This window comes from Dermacentor andersoni, chromosome 5 (assembly GCF_023375885.2).
Source record: "Dermacentor andersoni chromosome 5, qqDerAnde1_hic_scaffold, whole genome shotgun sequence".
NCBI classification, from domain to species: Eukaryota; Metazoa; Arthropoda; class Arachnida; order Ixodida; family Ixodidae; genus Dermacentor; species Dermacentor andersoni.
Window position 1 is genome coordinate 39,769,523 of NC_092818.1, and position 8,633 is coordinate 39,778,155.

General features: G+C 41.6%; 1 long non-coding RNA gene across 1 annotated transcript; it reads left to right on the forward strand.

The window, feature by feature from the left end:
* Positions 1-1,634: 1,634 nt before the first annotated feature.
* Positions 1,635-6,195, forward strand: LOC129382116 (uncharacterized). The gene is made up of 3 exons (XR_008610190.1): positions 1,635-1,800; positions 3,314-3,354; positions 5,792-6,195. It is a non-coding gene; the product is annotated as an uncharacterized lncRNA (long non-coding RNA).
* Positions 6,196-8,633: the final 2,438 nt, after the last annotated feature.

The window sequence follows — 8,633 nt, forward strand, 5'->3', positions numbered from 1 at the left end:
TCGCTGCGGTTCATGATGGCGATAAGCAGACGGGTGTTCACACTGGTTAAATGGTATGTTTTCGTTTGTGCGCAGAAGGCTTAGCAGCAGTGCAATCACGACTCGCAGGCGGGCATGTCACGTGGTGCTTTTTGTATTTCGCGAGCATCCGCAGTAAGCTGAAAAACACGAATACTTAACAGATAGAAAGACAGAAACTGTTTATGCGGACGTGTTGCCAACAGCTCTGCAACTTTCTAATTGGAATTTCTTTCTTAACTTCCTTGCTTCAGAAGTTGGTTAATTATCCTTGACTAATTAGCTAATTAAGCAAAATACAGAAATAGCGCGACACGCTACGTACCAAAGGGAGCAACATGCATTTAGTCGCGTCTTCATAGAAGGCATAGAGTTTACACTCGGCCTAAAGTTAGCAGAAACACCCCATATATATATATATATATATATATATATATATATATATATATATATATATATATATATATATATATATATATATATATATATATATATATATATATGCAGTTTGAGAAGACAAACGTCTCTACAAGCAGTGACAAAGAACCGATGATTGGACGCATCCTGCATTTCCATCAGCGTCCATTATAAGGCGCCAGTGCCCTGGCTGTGTGTTAGGAAACGGCATTGCATGCCTCCATGTTAAATATGGTCAAGGTGGGGGAGAACGTTAACAAAACTCAAGTCTGGGGTTTGACGTGCTAAAACCACGCTTTGATTATGAGCCGCACCGTAGTAAGGAACTCCATAATTATTTTGAACATCTGGGGTCCTTTAACCTGCACCAAACGCACAGTACACGGGCGTTTTTGCATTTCAGCCCCATCGAAATGCAGCCGCCGCGGCCGGCATTAGATCCCAAGCACTCAGGTTAGTAGCGCAACACCTCAGCCACTATGCCACCACGGCGGGTGCGGCGGAGAAAGGAGTGAACACCGTTTTTACAGAGTGCGTTTCACTTAGATGTTACCCGTAGCGCGCTACAGAACGAAACGAAAAGCTTGGCCGATATGTACAACATGGTGCTCATATTTCACATGGAGGCCAAATTATTTTCTGTGACCTAGACGGGATGCTGGCAAATGTGTTGGGAATCTGCTCGGCCACCAAGCACAATCTGCGCTGCTATACGTTCTCGGTGACAAATCGCACATCGCAGAAGCGCATGCACAAATGTTTAAAGAATGGGACGACAGACCGCCTGCAGTTTGCCATGACGTCGAAATAAGAAGCACAAACAGCGACGTTTCTGTACTTTTCTGGTCAATAGTTCAGGTCGCATGGTTGCGGCACGCATTACTTTCTTTTTTAATCCAAACGACGAAAACTGTGCGCGCACAAATTAGCACGGCGTTTGCGACGTTTGAATTTGGCGCCTTCTCCCGCGCATGCCATTAGCTCCGGCCGGTGCACTGCGTTACTGCGCTAAAGAAAGTAGTTCATCAAAGAAGCGAAGCAAATAACTTTCATACACTTGTAAATCGCAACAATTGTTCAGTAATAACATGAAATTACAAAATTTGCTATCAAATCGTACAATTTACGATAATATAAGCGTGTATTTGTATGAGTGTACATGTATGATTGCGCGTTTGCGCTGTTGAAGCTTCGCACATTCCGGCGAGTTCGTGCACGCTGTTTGCTTGAGAGCTTCCTGCGTTTTCTGCGTTCTTTGTGTGCTTCGCTGTGACATCTTTGGAATATTCCTGCGTGTTGCTCGCTTTTTATGGGCTTGTTGCCTCGAAGATCGCCATGATCGCCTCCGACTCAGCGACATCAAGGGTGAGTGAGTGTTTCGAATTCCCCTTGTTCGTCCATTGCGACGCGGTGAACGGAAGCGGGGAAATGATTTCAGCGCTTGTGCGTGTCTTCCGCGCGCCTCTCTTCTAGTTTTCATTCCTAGTACTATCCTTCCGTTGTGAGAATTCGTTGTACAGCACTAGATTTGTGGTATATAACATGGAGCTTTGTCCTAGTTTAACTTTACACTCCGCTTGTGGTGACGTAAGGCAGCTATGTGGTGCCAGTTAAAACAGGGCATGTTTTATGTACGCCATGATTTCTGATACGGTGTTCGAGCACCGATTCAGTTAGCCTTATTAATGAGCGCAAAACAATGCGACGTGAAACCATCCGATCTGTACTGTAATCGAAGATATTTCGTTTGCGCCACGCTAGTACAAGGCGTGGGAGCGAGCTTGTAGCAACTTAGGGCGGTGGGATCGGCGAAAGTGTATCATGTTACGCTGTTCCCTTCAGGATCGAGTGACTCCGCGGTGCTTCAAGGCCACTATCTGACGCCGTGCGGCCGATGTTCGCGCGATCGGAAAACACAGAGGAGGCTGTCGCGCAATAATAATAAAGAATTTCAAGGGTGTACATGCGATTCTATGTGATACGTGAGATAAAATAGGGGTGATGCCACAGAGTGCTGCGAAATCATCGAGTTATACGCCTTGCCAACCGCGTGTGTTTTGTTTTCCAACAGTTCGCGTGCATTCAACTTTCTTTTTTCATTTTCTCCGTTCGACGCCATCGAGTGCTTCACCCAAACGGCTTCGCGTAGGCGCTCTTTGCATTCACGGAAAGGCGGATTTCATGGCACCGCAGCTCCTACAACATTCAAAATAATGTAATTTCGTGAAATTGCAGCTTTTCGCACTTCAGTAACTGATTGATTTAACGAAGTTTTAAAATCAGTAAAGGAACGAGATGCCTGGTATATCTGCCTTGTTGACCCACTGTGTTTCGAGGCGGCATGTATACGTTATCGGCAACATTAACATCAATAATTAGCATTGTTTCTTGTGACCACAGAAGTAGCTAGTTATGTCGAAAAGCTATTTTTGCGTTGAATCCGAGCACTATAGAGTGAACAGATTGAAAGGGGAGCGCATCGTTGTGAACTAAATGACGACGCTTTGCCACAAGCTTGGAATAATGCTTTGCCGAAAGAGCAGTTCCGTGAAATTCTTTCTTTGAGAGTAAGCAAAACTTCAGTAGCATCAGGTAGACGGGGAGTAAAAGAATGTAACACTGTGGTTTTATATGAAGGAGCTGCCTTTAATATGTGGCCATAACAGTTCAGTAGATGCGTGGAAATAATTTTTAAAATAAGTAGAGGAATGTGAAATAAATTATTTGACAAGCTCACACTGCCATTGGCAAGAGCGGCCACACTTTAGTGTATTCAATGACTAGTCATTTGTATCCGTCCATTTATGTCAGCCTAATGGTCCATTGTCGCTTTTGCTGCATCGTGGCTTCACGTTTTAATACTGACATCTTTTTTCAGATTCAAAATGAGCTGGGAGACACCCAAGCTGGAATGCTAAGGTGAATTCTTTGGCTATCCATTCTGTAGCGGCACCATGATCAAATACAGTGATTCCGTGAAAATGTATTGCAGGAAGCAGGAAAAAAACAACATTGCTGATGCAACTGCAAGGCATTTCCTCCAGTGATCAAATGGTGCAGAGTACCTTCATTAGCAGACATGGTGCCTTTAAGCACTCAGCTGAAAGACTTTGCAACTGCACCGGGACTGGGGGTGAATTTCAGTGTCACTTGTGAATATATTAAACATAGAATGTGCCTTCTTCAGGGTATATACCTGATATAAGAGGGGCTTTCAGGAACTTCCTGTGCACATTAGTGGTCTACATAAGTGCACATCTTTCTAGTTTTACCAGAATGGAGGTATTATGACCTATGTCATACAGCAGTGCACTGTTAGCGGTATCAAACCAAAACAGCAACACCCATTGAGGAAGTTGGCTGAAGAACGAGTAGTGATGGAGCTTTTCTCATTTCAAGGGCCAAATTCCAAAAAGATTGATGCCGACCTGGACGGTGTGCAGTGCCGGTCGCCACATACTGTATGGCATGAATCTCCTTGGCATTATGTCTCTAAGATACAGAAATTGCATCACTGCTCACAAAACAATCGGAAATAGGAATGTTGAAGGGAGGTGGCAGGGCTGCCCGCTGGAGCAGCCAGTGCATGCCCTCTGCTATACTGACAATCCTGCCTTAATGAGAACCAGTGGTGCATGTTATCCTATTACGCCGCCAAGTGCATTCGTTGTGTTGTGTTAAGGTGGCACTAATGACACCCCGAATCAATTTAGAATAAAAAAGCATCGTTTTCAGTATCTAATTCTGTTAACTTCTTGGTAGTTGGTTTATTATTAGAGAAAATAAAGCTCGAAGTTCATTTTTCTGAGTATCGCCCCAAAATCTTCGCGCCGACATCTCATTGTCACATCGTGGATTTCAAGTATTTTTACTAACTTGGGTTGTATTGGTTCAGTAAAAGTTCCTGACGGTTTTTATTATGGGTTTTTGGCTTTTTGGAATACAATGAACATCTTTATTTGTAAAAAAAAAATTGCTGCACCTGAACAGACATCAAAATAAATGACGTCACAGCAAGCTGGTGTGGCGACTTCAAGGCAGCACTGCCACCAATCTTTCCTCTTGCTCCTTTTACACTTAACTCAGCCTCTTGCCGCGGTACGAGTGAATCTCTTGAATTGTAGTAAAGTCATTTACAGATACATCTAAAATAATTTTTCTCTTTTGTGCTTTCGTGCAGTAGTTGCTTAGGGGCATCGGCACAGCGCCGCTAAGCACGAGGTCACAGGATAAAACTGCATTTTGATGGAGGTGAAATGCAAAACTACCCATGTACCATGCAGCCTGAGGTGGTCAAAATTAATCCGGGGTTGCCCACTAGGGCGAACCTCAATATCAGATTGTCATTTTGGCACGTAATATGCCAGAAATTAATTAAATTAATTTTTCTTTAATGCTCCTTTAAGCTGTAGCATTCATTATCTCTGCAAAAATTCATACTCGAAGTATTCTCCATAAAGATTTAATAAACAGTAGATATAGGTGTCTGCTTATATTTTAATTAGTGGCGATGCGTGATGACTATTAGAACGGTGGCACAAAGAGACAGACAGAATTGTAATACAATGTGTGAGGGCACGATGACGGACACTAAGGAAATGATAGTCTCCCTAGATGTCCCCGACATGGACATGAACTGACTGTCCACAAACTTCTGAGTTCACTCCGTGATCTTGTGCAGCCTGTGCTTTGCGAGTCAATTAATTTAATTGATGAGGTGGTGGTTGGCACATACTGTCTTTGCAGCTTATGTACGTTTCATACAGTGGAGTGAAATCTCGCATTTTACTTCTGGAGCACAGCAAGCGAACCTGATGTGTAGTGATAATCTTAGTAACAATAGACAGTCATATCCCTCTTCGAGCTTCTAATGCGGCTTGCCAACACAAGCAGCAACAGTTGCTCAAGATAGCGTGAAAGAGATTCATTAGAAAGTGGCATATGCCCAAGGTCACATACCGAGTCACCCAAGCTGTTCTGACTGTTGATTGTGAACCAACTGCCCTCAACATAGCAGCCCAATCTCTTCCCATTAGACCATGGGCTACCCGTTGACACAAATGGGTGGGAAAATAGAGACAAACACCCAAAAATATGAAGTATCCTAAGAATGGTAACCATATTAAATAATACTAGATCTTCTGGATACTTTGGTTTACTTATTATTTTTCTTGTTTGTGCTGGATTGTTTTTCTGAAACATATGACATCCAGACAGCATAAGAAGCTTTAAGAAGTCAAGTTTAGCATTCTGGATTTGCAACAGGTACTTTTGTAATTTATTTGCAGTAGGGCTGTTGTGTGAATGTGCTTGAAAGGCTTAAAACTGTTTTGCTAACATTTACTTAAACATGCAGGTTCACATAGGTTGGAGGAGTGCACATTGAGAAGGTTATCCTGGCACAGCTTACCATAGCCTGCCATGGTGGACCAGGAAAGTTTGCAAGGGCGTTGCTTCACCATGTGTTCACAGAGGAGGAGCTCATGGGCCATTTGGGCTTTGGAAATAACACCAAGTGGGAAAAGAGGCTCTTGACCCCAACAGGGTCAGTGCTGTTATAGGCAAGTACCATATATCCTTTCCGGTTGCATTTTTACATTCACATTTTTTTTAAGTTAGCAACTTGCCATTGGCTAACAAACTACATTCAAGTAGCCCGTGTGTGCAGTTGTGTGCTACAATAGCCTACCATTTGGAATGACTGATCTTAGGATCTTAAGTGCCTAATGCCGCCATACTCAAGTGCTTCTAAAATTTAAAAGCTGCCTTCACTGCCGAAAGTTTTTAGCGGCTCCACCAGATAAAATGAGCTGCATTTGCGCATTAGCAGTGCTACTTGGCTGTCATTGCAAGGAATAGTTGTCTGTGAAGCACACTCCAAATCTATTGGCATGGAGGACATGTTTAAGTAGCCTGAAAGTGTTATTCTAATACACGAATTGCAGAGAGGCTATGCTCAAGTGTGGTTACTGCTCAGCTCGAGCAGGAGCACGTTCACCAAATTGCAGAAATCAAAACAGCTCTCCAGGTTCTGAGATGTGAAGCAGTAGTTTCACCAATTTTAACAGACCACATCGAATCAAAGTTGCTCCTATCTTGAAGGAGGTCCATGTGATGCGAGACAGCAGCCTTTCAGTAGAGGGAATCTGAGTGGTGTGGCAATTTTCTTTTGATTGTTTCAATCAAAGAAACAACAGGGACAGAGTTGCCAGCTTCACTGTCAACTGTACTATGTTCAGTGGACGCTTACTCATTCTAAGCACCTAACCTATGACTCGTATTTATTAACATGCACTTTGTCACTTTGTATTCTAAGATATGAAAAAAATATTTATGTGGCTTTTCCCCATATACTTCAATAAATTGAAAATAGGCTCTTGGGGCCTAATGTATAAAGCTTCTTACAGACCATCGGACATGTCCACTACTCCCATTCTGAAATTGTTATAATTGTTTCCTGCTTCCTTACTTCACCTACCTGTTAGCAGGGTTATGAACCATTGCCAAGTAGATTATGGGCTTAAATTAATCAAAAAGATGAATGGGCTTTTCTGTCGCTGTTGTTTAGCCCGTTGAGGATCACATTTTGGGGAGAAATATGCCTCTCTAATTTAGGAGTTATATATCTTTTGTGGTGTGCAAATACTCAAAACTTTCGAATTGAATAGTGTCCTATTCAATTTAGTCTTTGAATGGTCACCATTTGTAAATGCGAGTATTCTAATATTTCGAAACACAAATAAAACATAAAATTTGAGCCGAAGTACGGTAAATTTTTACCTCCAATAACATAGTATAGACATAAAACGTAAGAACTTGTAAGAATAGCAGACCAGGCTATGTTATTTAAGTACCTGTACTTCAGAGGCTGTATAGCAATCATTTATGCTTACTGAAGAGTCCTGTGCATGTGAAGAAACTTTTTGCTGCTCCATTTGTGCTTTTAATAAACAGCTCTTCATAACATGACAGAAACTTGCTAACTTTAAGAATATAGGATGTGAACCTCATCTTACATTAATTGTGATATCAGCTCTTCATTGTTCAGAAGCTTTCCAATATTTGATTAGCTTCTGGCATTATTCGGTTCAGTCTCAAAAATCACTTTTCGCGCATCCTTAATATTTTTTATTGCAGATTTAAGTTCTTCAGGGTGACGTTCCGAGAAAATAAACTGGTGAATAATTTTTTTAAATAACAATAAAGTGGCAATACCCTTTCAGTATTTGCAGTTTTACATGTTTTATTTTTTTACGCAGGATAAAGCAGCATAATTTTTTTGTGTAATGAAACTTACAAAAACTTGTGGCAACACTCCCAAATTACTGCAATGACACACACCAAGGAGCTAAGTGAAAAATCAGTTTTGAAGAAACCCAAGGAGCGACAGCACTATAAGAATATTTTCTAGAGGTCTCAGAAGGTTGCAGCACCTCGAGTGGGATGCTAGGCAACACTTTGTTCTGAAAAGGCAAATTTTTTCAGAACGTTCCGCCACAGCCACAGATGTATGGCAGTGAACCCTAAAAGGGTTAAAGAAGTCAGTCCTATGGCATATGGCTCTTAAAAGACAGCATTTCTTCGTATCTGTCACATTCTGCATGTGTCATGCTAAGCAGCTTAGTGCACAACTACACGGAATCCTCATTATAACAGTAATTCAGTCGAGGCAGAAAACATGCTTCGCTGTAAGCAGTGTCTTCTTTAATGTAGAAAGTCGTAAGGCGAGAAGTACATTCCGATTGCATGTGAACTCGGGAAACCTAACTTCAAATGAAGCTACACTCAATTGTAGTGACATGACAGTATTGTATTTGGAGCATGGAAAAGCACAGTGAAGTGCTGCACATTTTAATTATGAAAGTTACAAGAAATAATTTTAGTTGTCAGTTCAGGTTTATTTATGAACGACATGGATTTTTTTCACCATTTTGTTTCTCAGCAAGCAAAGTTCACATCTTTGACATTGAGGATATTCATAAAGTTATTTTGCTACAGTGTTTTGTTCCTCTTTGCCTTTTCCTGCAGTCCTGAGCCACACTGAATAAATTTAAATGGTCATGCTGTAAAGCTGTACCCATGGAAAGTTAGAATAAAGCAACACAAATACATAAATCAATTTCATTATAACAAGGGCATATTACATGCCATTCTTTTGCATGTGGAAGTTGCTTTTTAAAACTTGTTCTGGCTTGTTT